The sequence below is a fragment of the Belonocnema kinseyi genome, chromosome 6, assembly GCF_010883055.1.
Source record: "Belonocnema kinseyi isolate 2016_QV_RU_SX_M_011 chromosome 6, B_treatae_v1, whole genome shotgun sequence".
NCBI lineage: Eukaryota > Metazoa > Arthropoda > Insecta > Hymenoptera > Cynipidae > Belonocnema > Belonocnema kinseyi.
This window is the reverse complement of record NC_046662.1, coordinates 10,556,802-10,582,743: the sequence shown is the minus strand read 5'-3', so window position 1 is coordinate 10,582,743 and position 25,942 is coordinate 10,556,802. Positions and strand designations below refer to the sequence as shown.

General features: G+C 27.3%; 1 protein-coding gene across 3 annotated transcripts in view; it reads left to right on the top strand.

Annotated features, from left to right (window-relative positions):
- LOC117175231 (tyrosine-protein kinase Src64B) overlaps positions 1–25,942 on the top strand; it is a 205,809-nt gene that overhangs the window by 66,138 nt on the left and 113,729 nt on the right. Inside the window, exon 1 of one of the 3 annotated variants that reach the window (XM_033364896.1) lies at positions 25,255–25,311. The exons of the other annotated variants lie outside the window; for them this stretch is intronic. The gene's annotated coding sequence lies outside the window, so the exon portion shown is untranslated. Of the gene's footprint in view, positions 1–25,254; positions 25,312–25,942 lie in introns of those variants that run through there. 3 annotated transcript variants of the gene reach the window in all.

Genomic DNA, 25,942 nt, shown 5'->3' with positions numbered 1-25,942 from the left:
GAATATATAGCCATTAGAAAATTTTAATTATTTTCTGAAGATACACATTTCTCAAGGTGGGACTTGGACGGATTTTCAAGTATCACATTCTAAGATGTTCCTTGATTTTTTTAAAATTGAGGCATCTACTTTATCGACGTTAATAGTTTATTTCCTATTACTATGGTATTTTACTAGAAAACTTTCTTCGTAATTATAAACATTTTGATGTATACAAACGTTCCTTAGTGCTTTCTGTATAAGTTCCTAAATCCTGAACACGATATCTCAATCCCTGTGGACGTAGTGAGGACCAAAAAAAAATGAAAATCATTTCATTCACTACACAAAAATTGCATGAACGAACTTAGTCACGCAATCTCGACTTTATCGACGTTCAAAGTTTTTTTTCTCCGCTAGAAATCGCTAAAAATGCTCCAGAAATAATGATAGATTACGTGTGCGCAGATGCCAAATTTTTTATTTGCAACGAATGTGCGAATTTTATTGCTTATATTAATTTTTTTGAGGTATAGACGATTTAGTCCAAAATTTGTGTATACGCGAATCAAAAAATCTGAAATGCATCAAACCAAACATTATCTACAAAGTGCTATAACTCGAATGGCAATATCCTATTTCATCAATTTATAAATAAACTTTCTTTAAAATTATAAACATATTGATGTGTACAAACGTTCTTTAGTGCCTTTTATTTAATCTGTCAAATTTTAAACACGATATCTCATTCCGTGTGGACGCAGTGAACACCAAAAAAATGCTCACAACCGGGGACTAGTTTGGTCACGTGATCACCGAACAACATGCCCTTAACCAAAATATTGGTGATATAACTTTCTCTGATGTTTATTCAAGTTTTTCTACTGCTATTTAGTAAACTTTGACTAAAATTTCAGTAGGTTTTTAGTCGCCTGATCCGCATAGTTTTGTTGTTATCAACTAGAAACGGGGTCTAATCCATAAAGATACCACAATAATGTATTTAGAGACTTTAGGCTCGGCTTAAGCTCAGACTTTTTAGAGTTAAAATTTCTTAAATATAAGTGGAGCTGGTAATAAATTCTATTTTACTGAAAGCGGACTCATCAAGTTTGTTAATAAGTAATCCGGCTTTCCTTGAACAAAGTTGCTACTGGGTGTCTTCTTCAAAATGTAAATGTCCCCTTTCAATAACAACCCATTGAAATGTATTATCAGAGTATTACAAAATGCGTTTTAAGAAAAAAGAAGGCAATGGGCTTCGAGGCTAATTATAAGAATTTGAAAATTCGAAGTCAACGACCTCATGCGTATCCTCGTGGACCTGTCTTTTTTATTATCGGTGACACACAATTCGAAACCTGGCGAGATGCGTCTGCATGAGAATTGACTTAAGAAGATTCTTACGTGACAGACTGAGGTCGTTGGAAAAGCTTCAGAAGGATGTTCTCTTGTCTGTCGTCAACAAAGACCTTCGATTCAGAAACTCATTTCCATTTCATTTTTATCTTCACTTTCATTTGTATTCTTATTTCCATTCTCAAATAATTGTATTACAGAATTCTTTAGTTGGAATCAAAAGCATTCCAAACTGGATGTTCAGAATTCGGGCAGCTTCAGGTTTGATTATTTCAATTGTTCTGAATATCAACTTTTACATTTTTCGTTAAGAATTGATATTTATTGGTTGAAAATTGTACTACTTGGGTGAAAGTTGAACTACTGTGTTAAAAAAAACATCTTTTTGTTGAAGTTTCATGAAAATTTATTTTTTGTTCGAAAGTTTAACTGCGTAGATAAAAGTTCGATTTTTTTGGTTGATATTTTTTTTAACGGAAAATTTAACTATTTCAGTTAATGATTCAATCTTTTTTTTGTTGAAAATCCATCTCTTTACTACAAAATTTAGCTAATTTGTTGAAAAATCTATTTTTTAGTTGAAAATTCCACTAGGTACTTTTGTAAAAGTTTAACTCATATATTAAAGAAAATGTTTGTTAAAGATTTATCTCGTTTGAAAATTTTATTGAAAAGTCACATTTTGGTAGAATTCAAGAGTGCTTGGATTAAAATTAAATTATTTTTTTTTGAAAATTTTTCTTTTTTTTGTCCAAAATGAACTGTTAGCAGAAGATTAGATTATTCCATTTTTGGTTGAAAATTCATATTTTTCAATAGAAAATTCAACAACTTGGGTAAAAGTTGAACTACTTTGTTAACAATTAATTTTGTTGATTAAATAATTATCTTTTTGGTTAAAAATTTAAATATTTTGTAGAGAAGTTTTTTTTTGTAACTATTCACGTTTAAGGTTCATAATTTTATTTGAAAACTCATCTCATTACTTCGAAATGTAGCTACTATGTTGAAAAATCCTATTTTTTGGTTTGAAATCAACTGTTTTTTTTTAAATTAAAATATTTTCGGTTGAAATGAACTATTTTTTTTTCAATTAAAATATTTTTTGTTGAATTATCAACTATTAAATTTTTTTATTAAGAATTCATATTTTTGTTTGAAAATTAAACTACTTACGCAAAAGTTAAACTATTTTTTTTAATCACCTTTCTGTTGAAAATTGATCTCTTTGTCTGAAAATTTTATTAAAAAATCACCCTCTTTGGTAGAATTCAAGCGTTTTTGGGTTAAAATTAAATTTTTTTGTAATGCCTTTTTTTTAATAGAAAAATCAACACCTTGGGTGAAATTTGAACTATATTCTTAACAGTTATATTTGTTGACTAAAAATAAATCTTTTTAGTTAAAAGTGTAAATATTTTCTTGAAAATTTGTTGTTTTTTCTATAAAAAAATTGATTTTTTCAAGCAAAATTAAACAATATTCTATTTTATTGTAAAATCCATCTCTTTAGTTAAAAATTTAGCTATTTTTATCATAATTCTTGTTTTTTGATCGATCGTAACTGTTTTTGATTTTATATAAAAAAATTTTTGTTGAATTATCTACTATTAAATTTTTGCTTATTCTTTTTTGGTAGATTTCAACTGCTTACGGTTGAAAATTAAATTTTTGTTGTTGAAAGTCTTTCTTTTTTTTGGTCGAAAATGAACTCTGAACAAAATATTGGAATATTCCATTTTTTGTTAAAAATTCATCTTTTTTAAAAGAAAATTTAACAACTTGGGTAAAAGTTGAACTACTTTGTTAACATTTAATTTGGTTGTTGATAATTTATCCTTTTGGTTAACATTTTAAATATTTCGTTGGAAATTTGTTCTTTTTTTCTATTGAAAATTGTTTTTTTAACGGAAATTTAAACTATATTTCATTTTATTGTAAAATTTAGCTCTTTTGTTAATAATTGCAGTCTTTTGTATATAATTCTTATTTTTTTTATTGAATTTTACGGATTTTTATTTTTAATTAAAAATCACTTTTTTGTTAAAGATTATCTCTTAGTTTGAAAATTTTGTTGAAAATTCATCTTATTTTTTATAGAATTCTACTATATTTGATTTAAAACTAAATTATTATTTTTTAATTTTTTCTTTGATGAGAATTAACTTTTAACAGAAGATTGGATTATTCTATTTTTTGTTGAAAATTCATCCTTTTTAATTAAAAAATACAACCACTCAGGTAAAAATTAAACTACTTTGTTAACAATTAATTTTTTTGTTCAAAAATCCATCTTTTTGGTAAAAAATTTAAAGCTTTTCTTAAAAATTGCTTTTTTTAAATAAAAAGTTTAACAATTCCAGTTTAAGATTCATCATTTTATTTAAAAATTCATCTCTTTAGTTTAAAATTGAGCTACTTTATTAAAAAATCTTATTTTTTAACTGAATTGAACGGTTTTTGATTTTAAATTAAAATGGTTTTTGTTGAATTTTTTGAAAATTTGATTGAAAGTTCATCTTTTTTGGTCGAATTCAATTGTGTTTGATTTAAAATTAAATTCTTTTTTGTTCAAAGTTTATATTTTTTTATGTTTAAAATGAATTTTTTAACAGCAAATTAGATTATTTTCCATTTTTGGTTGAAAATTCATATTTTTTAATTTAAAATTCGCCCGCTTGGGTAAAAGTTGAACTACTTTGTTAATAATTAACATTATTGTTTAAAAATTCATCCTTTTGGTCAAAATATTTTGTTGAAAATGTTGTTGCTTTTCACTTTTGAAAATTGATTTTTTCAACGAAAAATTAAACTATATTCAAATTTATTGTAAAATTCATCTCTTTAATTAAAAATTGAGCTCTTTTATTCAAAATTTATCTTTTTTGTCAGAATTAAAATGTTTTTTTTTATTCTAACTTAAAATTTCTTTTCATTGAAAGTTCCTTTTTTCTCTTATTGAATATTCTCACGTGACAGACTGAGGTCATTGGAAAAGTTTTAGAAGGATGTTCTCCTCATGTGGAAACCAATTGTTCGTCGTCAACAAAGACCTTCGATTCAGAAATTTATTTCCATTTCATTTCTATCTTCACTTTCATTTGTATTCTTATTTCCACTCTCAAATAATTCTATAAAAGAATTCTTTACTTGGAATCGGAAGCGTTCAAAATGTGATGTTCTTCAGGAGTCGGGAATCATCAGATTAGATTATTTATTTCAATTGTTATCTCTCATTTATAAATTTAAAGGACAGGTAAGGAATTTTTAAATCTGTTTATGATGTTTTTCTATATTACAAAAGTCTCTTTTTGGTTAAAAATCAAATTATTTTTTTGGTTAAAATATCAACCTGTCCATTTTTCGTTTTGAATTGATCTTTTTTGGTTAAAATATCTACAACTTACAATTAGTTGAAAGTTAAACTACCTGCTAAAAATTCTTTTTTTGTGTTTTTTTAATTGATTTTTTTTCGCGGAAAATTAAACTTTCTCAGCTGAAGATTCATCATTATAATTAAAAATTCAACTCTTTGTTTAAAAACATATCTATTTTGTGTACATTTCATTTTATTTTTTATTTTTTCAATCGAAAATGTAGCTGTTTCATTTTTGATTGAAAATTGATCTTTTTTAATCGAAAATTCAACTACTTGGATGAACTTTAAATTTTCCTTTGTTAAAAATTAATTTTTTGAAAAGGCTTATATCTCTGGTTAATTTTTGTTTGAAAATTAGTATTTCTTGATAAATTAATTTATTTTTTATTTAAAATAAAATTCTTTTTTGTTCAAAGTTAATTTTTTATTGAAATTTGTGTTGTACTAATAATTTAACTTCCATTTTTGGTTAAAAATTCATCTTTTTTATTTCAAAATTCAAGTACTTGGTTGAAATTCGAACTACTTAGTTGAAAATTAATGTTTTTGGTTTGAGAATCATGTATCTGGTTAAAAATTTAGTTATTCTTTTGAAAATTCAACTTTTTGGTTGAAATAAATTTTTTCTTAATTTTAAATTAAATATAAAGTTTTTTTGGTTGAAAGTTCGTTTTTTATTCGGTTTTTTTTAGTTGAAGATTTTTATGTGACAGGCTAAGGTCGTTGGAAACGTTTCAAGAGGATGCTCTCCTCACCTGGACACCAATGTTCGTCGTTAAGTAAGACCTTCGATTCAGAAAGTCATTTCCATTTCATTTTTATCTTTAATTTCATTTGTATTATTATTTTCATTCTGATATAATTCTATAACAGAATTCTTTAGTTGGATTCAGAACCATTCAAAATTATAAGTTCGTGAACGTTAGATTTGATTATTTCAATTGGATACAGATAAGGTTTTTAAAATTTGTAAAAGCGAATACATATCAGATAAGTTTTGTGAGTTAAAAAAAATGTAAAGATTCTCATCAGGGGTCAGCCGTCAAAATTTCCACTTTTCTATAGCATAATACTTTTAAAGTATTACAAATGAACTTCAATGTTTATTTAAATTATTTAATAAATGAAATTATTGTGGGTACTATATTAATTTCAATATAAAAAACTTCAAACTCCTAACATTTCGTTTTAAAAAATTGGATTATCAACAAAAATGGATGAATTTTTAACAAAAAAGACGAATTTCAAATGGAATAGTTGATCTCTTGTTGAATACTAATTCTTTTTATTTAAAAAGTCTACTATTATATTTTTGGTTAAGATTCCAACTATTTTGTTTAAAATGAATCTTTTTTGTTTTAATTCGTATTTTCTGGCAGAAAATTCAATTATTTTGTTGAAAATTAAATTTTTTCTTCAAAACTTATATTATTCTTAGTTTCAAGATTTAATGCTTTTTTTTGAAAATTTTTCTTTTTGGATGAAACATTCTGTTTTTTTTTCGTCTAAATTTTATCTCTTTTGGTAAAAAATGCAGCTGTTTGTTTGAAAATTAATCTGTTTTGATTAAGGATTCTACTTCATTGTTAAGAATTTAACTGTTCTGTTGAAAACTTAAATCTTAGTCTTAAAAATTCAACTATTTTGTCGAAAATTTATATTTTTAAGTTAAAAATCTAAGTGTTTTGTAGAAAATTTATCAGTTTCGCTTGAAAATTCAATAGTTTGATTAAATTGACCGCAAAATCTTTCTTGGTTTTTGAAAATTCATCTTTTTTTGTTACAAATTCAACTGTTTGATTTTAAAATTAATCAGTTTTGGTTAATGATTTAACTTTTTTTTAAAGTTTAACCATTTGGATAAAGTACAACTGCTCTGTAGAAAATTTGATTTTTTTTTTCGCTTAAAAATTCAACAATTTGGTTCAATTGACTGAAAAATCTTTCTGTGTTGAAAATTAATTCTTGTGTTAACTCTTTGATTGGAAATTTATATCTTTTGGTAGAAAATTAATCTTCTTTGGTTGAAAATTCAACTAATTGATTTTAAGTTTTAAAAAATTTATTAAAAATTCATTGTTTTTGTTGAGAATCAAATGAATTAACTGAAAATTGAGCTTTTTTATTTTTTTGGTTGAAAATGTATCTTTTTTAGTTAAAAATTCATTATTTTTGGTTCCATTTTTGGTTGACAATATTTTTTTTTTTAGGAAAATTCAAATATTTGATTGAAAATTTATGTCTTTAGTTAAAAAATAATCTTTTTTGATTGAAAATTAATCTTTTTGGAATGAAAATGCAACAAGATATGTAACTGACTGAAAAATCTTTCTTGTTTATTGAAAGTTCGTCTTTTCGAATAAAAAATTCATCTCTTTTGGTATAAATTACCTCTTTTTTGATTAAAAATGCAACTGTTGATTTTAAAATTAATCAGTTGTGATTAAGGATTTAACTTTTTTTTTTGAAAATTTCACCATCGGGTTAAAGTACAACTGCTCTGTAGAAAATTTGACGTTTTGTCTCACAAATGCAACACTTAGATTTAAAATGAACTTTTTTCTTGAAAGTTCAAAAGTCTTCAAGAAAATCCTTCCTTTTTGCTTAAAAATTCAACAATTTAGTTAAATTGAAAAAAAATCTTTCTTGGTTAAAAATTAAAATCTGTTGTTGAAAATACGTTTTTTTGTTGTTAAAAATGAAGGTTTTTTCATTGCAAACCTACCTGTTCTATTTTTGGTTGAGATTTTTTATTTTTTAATGAAAAATTCAACTATTTGATCGAAAATTTATGTCTTTTTAATAATTCGTCTTTTCTGGTAAATAATTAATCTTCTTAGCCGAAGATTCATTTTTTTCAATTCAAAATTCAACTATTTGTTTAAAAATTCATCTATTTTGTTGAATATAATATACATGGAACTGTTTTTAAAAAAAGTCATAGAGGATAAAATAATAATTCTTTTTATAACAGCAATCTTATTTGTTAAACTTTCTAACATTCTTCAAAAACTTATAACGCAATAAATTACGCTTTTTTTCCAGAGACAATTCACTTTTGCTTTAACAAATTGAATTCCTGCTGGTCTTCCCTCCAAGTTGTAATATCTTTGGATCTCTTTATTTTTTGTTTGGTAAATATTTTTTTACATAAGTTCTTTCATTTCATCGCCTCCCCATAAAACAGTAAGATTTTTACACCCCTTTCCCTATTTTTAGGTAATTTATGGATATATCTTTATGAACAGTTTAGATATTAGAAAAGCTTCAAATTCAAATGGTTCAATTTTCAAATGCTTCCAATTAAAAAATGTTTAAACTTGATGTTCTTTAATCATAAATATTGAATAATAACCTCTGTTCACTCAATAATTGTTGATAAAGGTTCAAGTATTTTGAATATCGTTGACAGCAAATGAATGCTTAAAATTATGATCTACGTGTATCATAATTTTAAGCATTTATTGCGAGAGTCAAGAGGTCCTTGAGGGTGGTCTGTTTTGTGTTCTGATTATCTATAGTGTTACTATAGTATCTTCGGATAAAGATAATTATTTTCGCGCCTTGCACCATTATTTAAGGAATGCCTCCTTTCAGGATGAGTTAGGAAAATGGTTTTAACCCTAAACAAAAATCGAGAATGAGTTATCTAATCTTGGAACGAACCCCAGCTGCGTTTATATTTAAAAATACACTGCACAACGCACTGCATGTCTTTCTACTATATAGACACAAACGCTAACGACCACTGCTTTCTGACATTTCAAATGTGAAGATAGTACATTTGTTACCATACTCAGAAGATTTAGTTGATTGCCTTTTGAAGGCGTTGCCGAGACACATGTGCAAATCGTTACTTTTAGATTTTAAAGAATTTGATGAATAGTCCTTATATGCTTTATTATAGCTAACTGGCAGTTATAATGATTCTGTAAATATTTGTTTTTTTATTATTTAGTGCAATTTTTGTTTATTAATCGTTATTTTTAAAAGCCAACAAATCACCTGTTTTCCGCTGTGACTATGATCCCTGACAGTTTTATATTAGCATTTATGGGTACTGAGCTTTTGATACTCATTATAAAACTCTTGATGTTTAAGTATCTTTCAGTACAAAGAAATTAGTGGATAATGTATCTGAAGTATATTATTTTAATGCATAAAAATGAAAATAGAATGGTCAGAGTTGAACTGAAGATCCGCTATTCCGAGACCACAATATCGTAGATCAGAAATGAAAAGTAGGAAAGTCATCTCACGACCTACAATCTTTAATACGAGACTCGTAAAAAAGCGTCTTGGTGTTGGCAATAAAATTAGCAGTGAAACAGCACCCCTAGTTTACGAGAAACTCCGGGTTCTTATTCACAACAAAGTTTCTTGTACTTATATACTTACGAAAAAAAAATTACATTCCTCACAGCAATACCATCCGTAAACAGAACTCGCGTTTCTAGACCACATTGAGAACGAGAGACAGTTTTCAAACAAGTATGAAATTTTTATCTCTTTTTTTTCCCTTCATTTTTCATCCCACGTGAAAGAGGCAAAGTTCCGATTCCAACGAGGCAAACAAACCGACAGGAAAGTTGAAGATGCATCTTCTTTGACAAAAGGAAAGTGTAAAATAGGGCATTCATTTTTTGTTTCCAAATTCAAGTATTGTTTCGGATTTAAAATATTAATCAGACTTCAAAGTCTAGTGCCTATGTTTATACCCTACTTTGGTTTTATTTCCTGAAGTATTCGTTTTCAATAAATTGCCTCCCCTATCTCCCTTTTTCAGTCGGGAACTTTATTGACGAAAAAAGTTTAACGATATTGTAGACTGAAAACAGGTTTCTGTTTAAAATAAATCAAATTTAGAGCACAGAGAAACGCCCAAGTTTTTTTTATCTTAAATAAATTTTATAAAAACAGTGTCTACAGTTTGTAATCAATTTACTAATCGACAAAAATGTCAGCTGCTTGCCGTGTTTTTTTCCAATTATATTTTATGATAGTTATTTTTGGTTTACATGGTCTTTTAATCAATTTTTTCTAAATATTGATCTTATACTTAAACTGTGAAGAAATTTTAGCTCCACAGGAGAGGAATCAAGTTTAGAATAAAATCAATGTTTTAAAATGTTTATCATATGACAATGCAGAAATCCAGGATTATAAAAATTTTAATGCTTTCTGTGATTTTAAAAGTTGAAAGGAAATATTTAAAAACCTTTCGATATGAATATAATGAAACCTGCACATTCTAATCGTATTGCTCTGTTGAATTCTTAACCAAAAAGTTCATTTTCAAACGAGAAACATGAATTTTGTACCCAAATAGATGATTTTTTGAAGAAACGTATGTATTTTGATATATATTGATATTTGATATTTTAACGAAAGAATTTTAAAAAAATTTAAAAGCAGGTGAATTCTATCAAAAAGATCAATTTTCCAACCAAATAATAGATTTTTCGATATAAAAAATTAATTTTCAAATAAACAAAAATCATTTTTAACAAAATAGTTGAATTTTCAATTCAAAATAATTAATTTTTTAGAAAACAATTAAATTTACTATCCGAAAATAAAATTTTTAACTAAAAAGTTAATTTTCAACCAAAAACTACGCATTTTCCAGAAAATATTGCAACCCTTAACCAAAGCAGCTTGTTTTTAGTTAAACAGTTGCACTTTTAATTAAAAAGGATTAAATTTCTACCAAAAAGGTGAATTTTCTACATAAAGTGAATCTTCAAAAAAGTAATTAGATTTTCAGCTGGAGATTAATATTCAATAAAAAAAATTAGTTTGGAACAAGATAGCTCAACTTTGAACCAAGTTGTTGAATTTTCCAACAAAAAAAGTTAATTCTTAACGAAAAATCTAATATTTTTTCTTTCAAGTAAAGTAGATTCTACTTTTAAACAAAAATTTCAAATACTACAAATTTCAAAAAGAAAACAAATTTTCAACATAACTGTTGATTTTTCGACAAAAAAAGACTTTTTAACGAAACAGTTGTATTTTGAAGAAAGGAGATGATTTTTAAGTCAAAAAGATTAATTTTATAGAAAACAATTGAACTTACTACCCGAAAATATAATTTAAAAAAATTCATTTTCAACAAAGAACTAGGCATTTTCTACCAAATATTTTAATCCTTAACTAAAGCAAATTATTTTTAATCAAACAGTTGCATTTTTAATTAAAAACGATTAAATTTCTACCAAAAAGGTGAATTTTTTACAAAAAAGTGAATCTTAAAAAAATGAATTAGTTTTTCAACCGGAGTGTAATCTTCAATAAAAGAAAATTAGTTTTGAACAAAATAGATCAACTTTTCACCAAGAAAAAATACTTTTTAAGGATATAGTTATTTTAATCATTATTTGATTAATTTGGTTTATTAAAACCAAATATTTAAATTTTTAACCAAAAAAATGCATTCTAAACTAAATATATAATACTAGACTTAAAAAAAAAAGAAAACGCAGAAAAAAGTAAAAATAAATGACAATGACACTTGAAAAAAATTTTAAGCCAAGAATTTTTTGTAAGACATTTGAATTTTCAATCAAAAAATTATATTTTCAAAAAAATAGAATTTCTAATCCAAAAGAACGAATTTTTTACAGAAGAGTTATAATTTTCAAGCCAAACATGTGTCTTTTTAACAAAATAATAAAATTTGTAACAAAGTGGTGGATTTTTTTTTACCAAACAGTTGAATTTTTAACCTACAATGTGAATGTTTAACCATATGGTCGAATTTTCAATAAAAAGATTAAACTTTAACCAAAAACCAAATAGTGACATTTTCAGGAAGAAGACTATGAAAGATATAGACATAGACCATGGAAGATTACTTTTCTACCAAACAGATGATTTTTAAACCAAAAGGACGAATTTTCTATCCAAAATAGTTGGATTTGTAGTCAAAAGGTGGCTTTTTAAGAAAATAGTTAAATATTATCAAAAAAATAATTAAGTAAATTTTCAACCTAATAGTAAAATTTTTAACCAATAGAGATAAACTTTGAACGAAAAATATAATAGTAGACATTAGACTGTTCAATGAAAAACAATTAAATCTAAAACAAAAATAGTTGGATTTTCCAAAGGGGTTCTATTAACTTAACCTTTAAATTTATTTATAAAATTTACAAAAAACGTTCATTGATTATTGCAACATGTTTGGAAGCGAAATCTGAGCGTGAACAAGGAAAAAATATTTGAAGTCATAATTATCTATTTAAATGTATTTATTTAGATATTTGCATTTTATGCAAATGCTTTAGACAAAAGTCTGTAATTTTCATTTACCATTTATCAAAAAAGCTTATACTATTCATTTCTAAATGTTTTTTAAAATTCTGTTTGTCACTTTTTAGTAAATATTATTTAGCCAATTGTATAATTCCGAAAATGACGAACTAAAAATAGTTTTACCTCTTATTTATAAATACAAAAATTTCCTTTAAAAAATTTTAAATAGAATTGTAAATACCTTCCAAGCAATAGAATGTACTTTTTTTTTATAAAGATTGTCTGAAAATGACTTCTTTGGCCTAGAATGAATAAAAGAACACAAGTATGCAAATAACTAAATTTAAATAAACAATTATGACCTCAATTTTTTAAGAATTATTTATGCTTGGTTTTCTCTTCTAAAATTTGTTGCAAAAATCAATTAGCCTTTGTTGAAAAATCTAAATCAGATAGATGAGAAAAAGGAGAATTTTCTCAAAAATAATGATGAAAGGAGGTTTTTTTTTAAATGTGGAAAAAAGGGGAATAGGGGAATGAGTGTGAAGTCCGGAGACGATAACATTTAAGATTAAAAATTCAAAATGCATCATCATTCATCGTAAATTACAAGTATCAAATTAGCGGTATTAATACATGATTCAGTAAATATGGAACCTGAATGTCTTTTTTTGGCATCTTATTTTTTGTCAAGTCCGGTTTTGCCCGGCTCTCCATTTCGATCGATCGGAACTGGTTCCGCGTGAATTCTCGCTCGGTAACAAGGTGCCTTTTATAATTGTAGGCGCCATTAGTATAGCATAATTCCATATTTTCAGATTTCAGATGAAAAAACGTAAAAAAAAAAGTTCAATCATCTTGAAAAGGATTCAATTTTTCACTAAGTAGAAAATACAAAAGCATTTCTCTGCTCGCAATGAAAATAATGAATAAGAGCAATAAAAAGACTTTTGAATGCGTCTCGAGGATTTGCTAGTTAAGAATGCTTTTCATTTTCTAAATTATTATTTTAAAAGAAAAAAACATTAAGACTGACTTTAAAAATCTTATGTAATATTAAAATATTAAAATATTTACAAAATTAAAAAAAGTAAATGTTGTGGTTTTATAAATGTTTACTGAATCTGAAAAATATGGTTTTCGATTTGTAAAAACACACATTTTTAAAAATTTCTTTGAAAATTGCGTGCCTAAATCTAAGTCGACTTGGCGGTTTTTCTAGAGAATCATTTTTAGTAAGCTGAAATAGTGTAAAAATAGCTCAAATAAAAGTTCATAATGTTTTTTTTTTAATTATTAATGATTTTTTAACTGAATAAAGAATTTTATTTTTCAATTGATGCCTGTAGGTAGTATCTAAATTCTAAATAATTCCGTAACTGCCACATTTAAGTGACATTTTTCGATTAGACCAACATTCAAACAAGAATGGCAAGACTTAAAAATGATCTCAATGAGCTTTCTCGATTGGACACAGATTTTATAAGTTCTAAAATTAAAAGTTTTTTCAAAAACTATAAAAAAAAATGTAAACAAACTTCTCTCTCTTCCTTTGCTTATTTTGATATATTTATGAAAATTCCGATTTATTTATTGCAGGCTTCATAGTCTTCACTATTAAATTTTTGGTGGAGAATTAATATTTTTTGGTTAAACATGTTATTTGCTTGGAAATTCAACTAATTTGCAAAACTAAACTATTGGGTTTAAAATGAACTTTTTATTGAAAATTCTACTCCTTTTTTGAAAGTTAATCGGTTTTCGTTGAGAATTCAACTATATTTTGTTGAAAATTCATCTTGCTTGGTTAAATTTTTTATCTAAAATACAAATGTTTTTGAGTTATAATTTCAAGATTTACTTTTTTGTCAACATTTTAGATGGAAGTTAATTAATTTATTTTTTTGTTTAGTTGTAAAGCCATCTTTTTGTTTCGAAAATTCAACTTTTTATTTAAAAATTAATCTGCTTTGTTTGAGAATTTAACTGTTTGACTGAAATTTGAACAATTTTCTTAAAACTTAAATTTTTCTATTATCGAAATTTTTTAAATTCCATTTTTCGGTTAAAATTTATTTTTTTTTTATTTGAAAGTTCAAGTATATGCTTGAAAATGCATATATTTTGTTGAAAGATCGTCTTTTTTGGTAGAAAATAAATATTTATTTTGAAAAAGGCTTCGGTTACATTATTGATGAAAAGTGAGATTTTTTATAGCGTTGAGTTTTTAATGAAAAATCAAATTAATCTGTACCAAAAGTTAATTGGAAATTGTAATTTAATTCGAAGATAATTCGATCCTAATTTGACTAACTATAAAAATTTCTTAGAAATCTGGAGAAATACTGTATTAACGTAGAATGTGACAACATATTCGGAAAATATAAATTAGAATAACAATTTGTTGGAAATGCTTGATGAAATTAAAATTAGTAATTTTATTTTACTCTTTTTACCTTATTTTCTTTTGATTAAAAAATGTATTATTATAGGTTGAATATTCATTTTGTTGGTTCATGATTGAACGATTATTTGTTTAAAATCGTTTTTTTATGCTAAAATCGAATTTTTTTTAACTTGAAAATTTAATTACTCCATTTTAGTTGAAAATTGATCTTTTTAAGTTGAAAATCTAACTACTTGCTTGAAAATTGTTCTTTTCTTGTTAAAATTTAATTACTTTATTTGTGGAAGACTTATAAAAAAGTACATTCGTGAACTAGAAATAACTCGGAAACTAATTATTCCTTAAATTATTTAAGTTGTTTAAAAAATTGTTAGAGCCCTTAATACTTACAACTTTATTAAAATGGATTTTTAAATAGTTTATGTTTTTAATATTATAAAATAGAAGATTAGAAATTCAAGGCTGTGAACACGTGCTTCACGTTTACGGTTAGTAATTATTAATATGGGGTTAAAGGTACAAACTAAAGAATACAGCGATGTCCCGTTTTTTTTCTTTTCTATTTTAAACACCTTTACGAATGTAGATCCCGTTAAGATAAATGAACCAATTTTCTCGCTTACTGTAATTATCCCAACCAACTTCGTTGACTCATTACCGAACAAGCATCTCCTGTTTGTTTTCTCCATCTTTTTTACAATTCCTTTTTATTCGTTTTTTTCCTCTCTTTATCTCTCACTCTCCCCCTCTCCTTGAAAGAATCAATCTCTGGAAAAACTCCGCTCACAATTTAAGTGAAAACACTCCCTCACATTTGCATGAAGGCATGAATTCATTGTCCCTGATTGTCCCTGTGAATGCAGCCTGAAAAAAATCATTCAGTGGCAAGTGATGCACTATCCAGCACACACTTCTTTTCACGCGCTTAAAAGTAACCCGTCGACAATAAAAAAGAAAAAAAAGAGAAAAAGAAAAAAAAAATTAGTCAAGTGAGCCCGACGCGCCTGCAAAAAAGGGTTTCGTAGCCTGGACGTTAATTAAGTCGTTTTAACCTCCCACTTCCGTACTTTCCCTCTGCTCACTTCGCCCTTTGCTCCCTCCCTTATCCAACTTCTTCCTCCTCTGCTTCCCCCTCTCTGCGCTTTCCGAGCTAACACTCCCCTTCCCCTACTTTTCTTCCCCTGGCTTCACTTCCCCTCCGCTACTCACCATTATTTCTTACATTTTTCCATACTTCCCCTCATTTACACTCACTTCCTCAACTTTCTCTCTGTAATTTTCCCTAACTTCCCCCACTTACTAATTTCCACTCACATGCCCTACTTCCCATCCCCTTATTTGATGTCACTTTCTATACTTCTCCTCCCCTAATTTTCCGTCACTTTCCTTCATTCCTGAACCACCATTTTCCCTCACTTCCTATATTTTCCCTCTCCTTATTTTTCCTCACTTCCTCTACTTCCCTTCCTTCCCTTCCTTCCCTTCCTCTCCCTTCCCCTACTTTCCTTCCCATCCCTTTTCCTCATTTCCCCATTATTCTTCTTCCATAATTTTCCATCACTTCCCTACTTCCTGGTGCATAATTTCCCCTCACTTCTAATTCCTGGAAAAAAGTAAAACGGACCGCTGGATAGACAGACGAACTGAAAAAGACAAATTTGCAACCAAAAATGGAATTGCATTTTTAGCTCAAGAAAATTGGTTCTGAACAAACAAATAAAAAAATGTTTAATAAATTAGTTCAATGTTCTACCCACGAGATGAATTTTTAAACCAAATTGTGACTCTTCAACCAAAAAATGAGATTTAATAAATTAGTTTATGTTCAACCTAAGAGATAAATTTTCAAATAAAATTATGATTCTTCAACTAAAAAAACTAATTTTCAACAAAACAGTTTAATTTTGTATTCAAAAAGATGAATTTTCTGCTCAAAAATGTTGATCTGCAACGAAATAGTTCAATTTACTACCAAATAGTTGTATTTTCAACCACATGAGATAAATTTTCTACCAAAAAGATTAATTTTTTATTGCTAAATTCGATTTTTAAACCCAATAGTTGAATTAAAAAATGTTAAATTTTTCAAAATACTTGAATTTTCTACTCAATAAGACTAATTTTCAACAAAACAGTATCAATGCTGACCTAAAAATATAACATTTTAAAAACAAAAAAAAGTTACAATGAAACATTTGAATTTTCTACAAATGCAGTTTTCATTCTAAAAAGTCGATTTTTTAACAAAGCATTTGCATTTTCAACCGAAAGACGAATTTTCATCAAAATAATTAAATTTTTTCTCGTAAAGATTATTTTTCAACATAAATGTTTAATCTTGAACCCATAAAATGAATTTTTGAAAAATTGTTTCAACTTTTAAACTAGTAGTTAAATTTTCAATACAAAAATATGTATTCTCAGCAAAAATATAATAATAATAATTTATATAGAAACCAAACAAGACTCACATTTTAAATTTGAAACAGGTAATTTAATTTTAAAAAAGACCAATTTTCAACAAAATAGTTGAATTCTCAACCACACAGCTGAATTTTTAACCAAAAGGCTTAACTTTTCGACAAAATTATTGAATTTTCAACAAAATAATTAAATTTTGATCCAAAACAAAGTACTTCAACCTTTGGCCCAGTAGCTGAATTTTCAACAACAAAAAGGAGATGAATTCTCATTAATAAATGTAATATTTGCTATTCCAACCAAAGAAGATTTTAAGTTGAAACCAAAACCCAATTATTGTTCAACCAACCAGTTGCATTATTTAAAAAAAAATTAATTTGTTAAAAAAATGCATTTTTAACCAAAAAAAGATATTTTAGTCCAACACGAAAAATAATGTGAACTGCATAAGCTGTTGAATATTCATACCAAAAAGATTTTTTAGCAGTTAAAAAAAAAATTATTTCAACAAAGTTTTTGAATTTTTAAGCCAAAAAGTCGAAAATTCTTAAAAGCAGTTGAATTTCTAACAAAAAAGTTCCTTTTTAACCCAATACAATTAACTGTCAATCAAAAATAATTGGGTCTTCTTATTGAATTCTTTTTATTCAGTTAGCGTTTCAATGGAAAACTGAGAAAAGGGGAAATAGATGAAAGACTATGAAGCTTGCGATAAATTAATATGAATTTTGATAATTTATGTAATAAATAAAAATAGTTTAACTAAACATTGAATTTCATTTTTAAAACTTTTAAAACGTAAGGCGACAAAACTATAAATTTTTCTCAGAAAATAAAGTTAGTTTTTTACTTCACAATTTTTGGTTCCGTACTACTCACTTTTAAATCCAGACTAAAAAATATGTTAGTACCCTTTTTTCTGGAAACAAGCCATAAATATATAATTCCATCTCTTCCGTTATCCCTGATTTGCATTTCCGCGAATCCAAGCATAAAAAGCAGATTTCGATAAAAGTGTGACGAATTCGTGCAAGCTTTGCTGACGCTGAGACACTTTTTCTCGAACGTGCCGACAAAATACTCGTTCGTCGGTAAAAAAAGAAAAAAGAATGACGAAGAAACGATGAATGGGCGAGTAATTTATTGGAGAAGCTCGACTCTACGAGGGATGTTTATTTTTTTGCCTTCATTGTTTATTTTTTTTAATAACTCTCTTTTTTAATCTCATTGTCAGTAGGGTGCAGTGATCAATTTTTGAGTTGGAAATTCTAATTGGATGGAGGTGAAGAAGTTGTTGATTGGGTTCAAAATAATTCACTTAAAGTTTTTATAGAAGAAAATAGCGAAATCTTGCAAAATTAAGCGACAGGATCAAATAACCCGATTATAACTTTCTGGCGCACAGTATAGAGAGAGCCCTGCCGGCTTGAATTTAAGTTACTTTTAAGAGCCCTCCACTCTAGACGTCAGAAAGTTATAAACAGATTTTTTTAAATGTCTAATTATAAGGAAATGAAAAAGTTGTTTAGTTTTAAAATGAGTCACTTAAAGTTTCGTTCAAAAAGAAAAATTGACATTTGACCCCTTGGCCCCTGAACTTGAGCGCAGTTCAGGGGCCCTCCACATTAGGCGTAAGAAAGTTATAACCGGAATGTTCTTTTATTTTCTAATTATAAGGGAGTGAGAAAGTTGCTTGGGTTAAAAATGATGCGCTTGAAGTTTCGTTAAAAAATGAAAATTCTCACTTGACCCACATTGTTTTTATAGAAGAAAATGAATAAAACTCGCACTATTGAGAGATCGGATCAGGAAACCGGTTACAACTTTCTGGCGCTCAGAGTGGACAGACCCCTGGCGCTTGAATTTAAGCGAAGTTTAGGGGCCCTCCACTCTAGGCGCCAGAAAGTTATAACCAGAATGTTCTTTTAATTTCTAATTATAAGGGAGTGGAAAAGTTGTTTAGTTTAAAAATGACGCGCTTGAACTTTCGTTCAAAAAAGAAAATTCTCACTTGACCCGCATTGTTGTTATAGAAGAAAATGACTAAAACTCGCATTATTGAGCGACCGGATCAAGAAACCGGTTATAACTTTCTGGTGCTTGAATTTAAGCGCCGTTCAGGGGCTCTTCACTCTAGACGCCAGAAAGTTATGACCTAAATGTTGTTTAATTTCTAGTTATAAGGGAGTAGAAAAGTTGCTTGCACTTTAAGGGAGTCATTTTGATCCCAACTAAAAACTATTCCCCCCCCCCCCTTATAATTAAAAATTTTAAAAAATTTGGTTATAACTTTCTGGCGCCTACAGTTATGGACCCCTGAACAAGGCTTAAATTCAACTGATCGGTCTCTCCGCCCCGAGCGCCAGAAAGTTATAAACGGTTCTATGATCTGGGCCCTTAATTTTCTTTACTTGATAAAAAAAGCAATATTTTTAAGCTGTAAAGTAATGAGAATTTTTCTTTTTTGTTGAGGGGCTTTTCAAAAATTACGTCACGCTGATAAAAGTGACGGGCACAGAATTTGCGACAGAATGCAGAATTTTAAATCACAAATTAAAAATATAAAATATACAAGTTTTTTGATATGCTTGGAAAAATGAAAATTAGTGATTTTCTTTTTAAATTATTTTATCTAAATATTATTTTTGAACAGTTTATCTCTTATTCTGGGCGTTCAAAGACTTGGCCTTCTATTCCCCTATTTATCCCCCTTTTTAATTTCTCTTTTCCCCCCTGTTTTCAAATAAACTTACCCTTTTTCCCCTTTTCTTTGACTTTTCCGCTTAAATGCTAACTGAATGTATAGAAACCAATAAAGAAATCCGACTGTTTTTGTTTGAAAAGTGTACTATTATATTTTTAGTTGAGAATTCATCTCTTTTGAATAAAAATTACTTTTTTTGGTTTTAACTTTAATTTATGAGCTTGTTACAAATTCAACTATTTTCTTTAAAAAAATATTTTTTGTCGCATATTCAACTGTTATAACCAGAAAACTTGTCCTTTTGGTTTGAAATATCATCTTCTTTGCTAGAAAAGTATTTATTTATTTAAAAAATTATAATTAAATAAACTAAAGAAATTAAATGTAAATAAATTCATAAATATTCACGATAAAAAATTAAAATAAATTTATGAATATTTTTAATCTTTATAGTTTGAAAATTCAACTAAGTGGGTAAAAATTCAACTATTTGTTTTTTTAAATTGAATTATTTTGTTAAAAAGTTATCTTTTCTGGTCGAAAATTATAACTGTCATGTTAAACATTCCTCTTCTTAGATAGAAAAAAAAGGATTGAAAATTCATATTCTTTAGGAAAAAATTCATATTTATGAATTTAAAATTAACGTTTTTGTTTGAAAATTCAACTATTTTTATAAAACATTGAACTATTTGGTTGAAAATTAACTTTTTTTAATGAAAATTCAAGTCTGGTTGAAAAGGCATAATTATTTTCGGGTTGAAAATTTAACTACCTTGTAGAACATTCTTCTTTTTGCTTTGTGGCTTGATAGTTTAACTTTTTTTTAAATGCAACTGTTTTTCGTTTAAATTAAATCTTTTTTGTTTGAAAATTCGATCATTCATTTGGTTGCAAATTCATCTTTGTAGGTTGAAAATAGAACTCTTTTTTGAAAATTTAATTATTTTATTTGAAATTTAAATATTTTGTTGGTTACATTTTTTTCGAAAATTTAACTTGTATTGATTAAAAATTCCACCATTTGCTTGAAAATTTATCTATTTGGTTTAATAACGAACATTTTTTTTAGAAATTTCTATTTTTTGTTCGAAGGTTCAACTTTTTTTTTGCAAATTGATTTTTTTTCAAAATCAAGTTTTTGGTAGAAAATTAATGTTCTTGGTATAAAGTTCATGTTTAATCATTGAAAATGACCGCTTATCTTGAAAATTCATCTTTTCTTGTTTTAAAGCTATCTTTTTCTAAGAGATTTGATTTTTTAGATTGAAAATTTACCCTTCTGGTCAAAATTCGTCTTTTCATATTAAAAATTCTTTTTTTTTTTTGTAGAAAATCTCTTTTGGTTGAAAATTCAACTATTGTGTTGAAAGTAAAATATATTTGCACATGGAATTTTTAAAAAGTGTTTAGTAAACCTGGAAAAGTCGTGGAATTAAAAAAAAATTACTGGAATTTTTTTTAATCATCTCTATTTCAAATTCTTAATAATTTAGTATTTGATAGCGAATTCTTTATTTGAAAATTGGAAAAGAAAACCTTAGAAAAATACAAATATTAGATAAACTATGAGAATTAAATGAAAAGAAATGGAAGATTCAATAGGAAAAGCAATAAGAACTAGAAGATGCTGCAGAAGAAATTTGTGAACTGATTAAATATTGATAAATTTGAATAAAGAGAATTTTATTAGTTCTTGCGATTTAAAAGTTTCATTTTAACTTTGTTAAAAAATTCAGAGTTTTTTTAGATTACTATTATTTTTAAATGTAATCTCAATTTTTGCATAAATAGTTCTACTATCATTGTTATTAAAGTAATAACAAAACAAAAAATATGGTTATGATCACAGAATACTTTTTTTCACTTTGATAAAAATATTATTGAAAATTCTTTTGAATTCAATCAAACTGATTGATAAACTATTATCATTGCATTATAATTTGTCTCAATTAAATTTAATTGTTCATGGAATTTCGTAATCAGACCAACCAACCCTGGATCAGCTCCAACCCTGGAGCGTGTTCTTGTTTGTGACGAAGAAGGGGTGGGGTAGAAAAATTGTTCAAAAAAGCGACACGTACTTTTGGACGTCCTCTATCGCGTTTAATGACTTTAGTTTAATTAACATAAGTTCAGCAGGTTTTGAAAAAAGCAAGTATGGAAAAAAGTGAAATTTTTGGTGGTTTGAGTAAGTGTTCTGTCAAGATATTGAGCGAAGACGTAACCAGAGTGACGCTGGGTGGAAAGGTTAGTGCCCTTAAAACGTGTCCGAGTACTCCAGAAACCTCGAAGCATCAACATAGTTTCACAGACCAGGTTTTCTAATACACCTTGCTCTTCCAACTTCAACCTTGATGACGAAAGAGGAAAAAAAAAACCTCCGTAAATTGAACTCTTGGTGCCAAAGTCTCAGCTTTCCAGGATTGATCGATCGCTGAAAAAATAGGAGTTTCGGTAGTTGATTCAAAACCAATTTCTTCAGATTATTCCAGTTATCAAATTGAAAAAATAAGACAAAAGGGGTTCAGTCACAAAAAAGGGTTTCGTAGTCTATTCACACCTTATTTAAGTCCTTTAAACCGCCCCCTCCCATACTTTTCCTCTATACTTCTCCTGCATTCTTCTAATTACCCTCCTCACACTTCAATCTTCGCTACCACTCCCTTCTTCAACTTCTTCCTCGTCTACTTCCCTCTCTTCTCACTTTCCCATATAATACACGCCTTCATGTACTTCCCTACCACCTATATCTCCCTCACTTCGCCTAGTTCCCCTTCACCACTTTTCATACTTCCTCTCCCCTAATTTCCCCTCCTCCTATACCCCAATTCCCCTACTTCTACTCCCCTAACTTCTCTCAGTCCACATACGTGCCCGCCCCATTATTCCCCTACTTAACCTTATCTCGTTTCATGTCACTTCCCCTACTGTCCCTTCCTTAATTTCGCCTCACTTCTGCTCTATAGAAAAAAGTACGACGAACGGACTGACGGACACCCGTCCGACGAAGAACGCATTTCTAAAAATTGTTAATTTTATACAAATTCTTTGAACAATATTAAAAAAATCACACTTTTTTTTACTATTTCCCCCCTTCCAAACTTTTTCTCCTTTAATCCTCCTACATTACCCTACTTCCCCCTCTTCAATCTTCATCAGCTAATACTCCCCTTTTCCTACTTACCCACCCTTCATTTACCCCCACTCCCCCTAATGTCCCTCCCCTACTTCTTATATTTCCCCCACTCTACTTTTCCTTCACTTCCGTCGAATTTCTCCCACTTCTCCTACTTTCCCTTTCCTAAGTTTCCCTCACTGCCCGTACTGCCTCTATCCTCATTTTTCCACCCCCTATTAGCTTCCATCACTTCCTCTCATTAGAAAAAAGTACGACGGTGAAAATTGATACATGAAGAGGTTTCGGATCGTGCAACTTTTTTTACTTTTTTTTTAAATGCGACTGACTTTTTTCTTAAGAGTCTTTCTTCTTTCTTAGTTATTCTCAATTTTAATGACAGTGAAACTTTTAAAGTTGAAATTCAAAACTGGAAAAATTACACCATTTTAATTGAAATTATTAAAAAATTGTATAATTTCTCTTTAAAGCTTTATAGTTGGAAAATTTTTAATTGAGAGCGTTTGAAATTAAGAAATTTCTAATTTCGTGAATCCATATTCAAAGTTTTCATTTGTTTAAATTTTGGGCCTTAACAGTTAGATATTTTCAAGTCAAAAACGTTTAAAAACGATTAATTTCTAGTTCAATTGCAATCTTCACTTTTTTCCCCTATTGCCTTTCTTTCCCAATTTTTGTGAAAGGAATTTTTCTATTTTCCACTATTTTAAAGAAAAATTTCCCTTTTCTCGTGTTTTTTTCGTTTAGATGTGAACTAAAGTAATAGAAACCAATAAGAAAGGACAAATATTTCTGGTTGAAATGTAATTCTTTTTGGTTAGAAATTCAACTATTTGGTTGAAAATCTTATTTATGAGCTTGTTACAAATTTAGGTCTTTTCTTAAAAAGTCATTTTCTTGGTCGGATTTTCAACTGTTTTAAATAGGAAACACGTCCTTTTGGTTTGAAATATCATCTTTTTTGGTAGAAAAGTATTCGGTTGACAATTAATCTTTATAGGTTAAAAATTCAACTAACTGGTTAAAAATTCAACTATTTTGTTAAAAATTTAATTATTTCGTTAAAAAGTTATCTTTCCTGGTCGAAAATTATAACTGTTATGTTAAACATTCCTTTTTTTAGATAAAAAAGGATTGAAAATCCATATTTTTTAGGAAAAAATTCATATTTCTGAATTAAAAATTAACGTTTTTGTTTGAAAATTCAACTATTTTTGTAAAGTATTTGCTTTTTTGGATAAAAAGTTCATCCGTCCGGATTTCAAATTCCTCTTCTATGATGGAGAAGTCATCTTATTTTGATGAAAATTTATCTTTTTTGGTTCAAAATTAAATTGTTTGATACAAATTGAACTTTTTGCTTAAAAGAACAACTATTTGCTTAAAAATTACACTTTCTTCGTTCAAAATGATCTGTTTTTGTTGGAAATTCAACTTTTCAGATTAATCATTCAACTATCTGTAAATAAAATTGTTTGTTTGAAAATTGTTACTGCTTAAAAAGTCAAGTATTTTTTCTTTATGGATTGAAAATTCATCTTTTAAGATGAAAAAGTCATAAATTTTTTGGTTAAAAATTCAACTATTTGGTTCAAACTTCAACTGTTCTATTGAAGCTTCGTCTCTTTTGATTGAAATTTTAATTATTTGGCTGTAAATTTAACTATTTCGTAGTTAATTCATCTTTTTTCCCTTTTAAAAATCATCTTTTTTTTAAATTCATTTTTTCAGATTGATAATTTGACTATATTTTAAAAAATTTGTCTTTTTGGCTTAAAAATTCATCTTTATAGGTTGAACATTCACTTTTTTGTTGAACTGTTTTCTAAACCATTTGACAATTCAATGCTTTTTCTTTTAATTCGTCTTTCGGTTGAAAATTCAACTACTTTATTGAAAATGCAAGATATTTTTATTTGAAATCTGAGGAATATAAGGCTTTTCATACTGAATTAAATATTTTATTTATATCAATTTTATTAAAAAATTTATTCGCCAATTTTGGTATAAAATCACCTTATTTCCCTTTTTTGAGAGCATCTTGGGATGTGAAGTATGAATTATTAAAAAATGAATAATTTCGTATTCAGATTATATACAGTCTCAAATTTAAAGCCTTAATTATTATTGAGTAGTTTCAAGTTTAAAATATTAAATATAAATGTTCCTGATGTTCAAAACTAATTTAAATTATAAATGTTTCGTATTTAAAAAAAAGTTCCATGTTGAAAAGTATATCCCTTAAGAAAAAAAAATATTTTAAACCCAGATTGAGTGAAGCTGAATGACTCATGGCTATTTTTAAAAAATTGTTTTAACATTAAAGTTTATTTTGATTGTGCAAAGAATGTTTAAAATCAATTAGGTAAATAAATAGTCTTTTAATATTTTTATTATATATCTAAATACTTTAAATTAAAGTTAAAATGTTGTCAAATACTAATGCTCAACATAATTAATAGATTTACTTTCTTCTTTGTTTCAGGTGAGTCCGAATTTCCGCATCAAATGCCACTGAAACTGTCTGCAAGTAAGATGCAACTTTTATATCCTGTCTGAAAAAGTCAGAAAAAATCCGTTTTAATTTAAGACACGTAATCACGAAAAGCATTATTACGGAAAATAATCATATTTTGAACATTTGAAAATGAAGCTGCAAGGTTAAGGTACTTTTCATTCCTAAAAGTGTGTCTGATCTCTGTCAATATTCCACGTTTCCCGTAAATGCTTAATTGAGATAATAAATAACCTTGAAGTTGTTTACGCAAATTTGTCTCTCACAATTCCACAATATCATTGTATGACATCATCCGAAACATTTTAGAAACTTATCTCGGCCATGAACCACTTCAGCTGTGAAATGGTCTAGGAAGTCGCTAAGGTAGATATCGGGACCCGTTCATTTTTCGGAACGGATAAAATTTAAGAAAGGTAAAATTTCAGAATGGGTTATAATACATAATGATAAAACTTAGGAATACCAAAAATTCGGAAAAAGGAATAAATCAGAAATCCAAAATTCTGAATAGTATTTATTCGGAAACCAAAGAAGCGGAATGGGTAAAAATTCGGAATCGTTAAAATTAGGAGGGTGAAAAATTAGGAATAAGTAAAAATACGGAGAGGAAAAGTTCGAAAAGTAGAAAAATTCGGAAAGTAGAAAAATTCGGAATAGTAAATAAATGTTGCTATTATCAGGTCTATAGTTTTTTTTATTTATGGTAGCATACAAATATTTATCACAGTAAATTTAAATAGCATATCATAATAAATTTATGATATCCGTCATTTTAAATT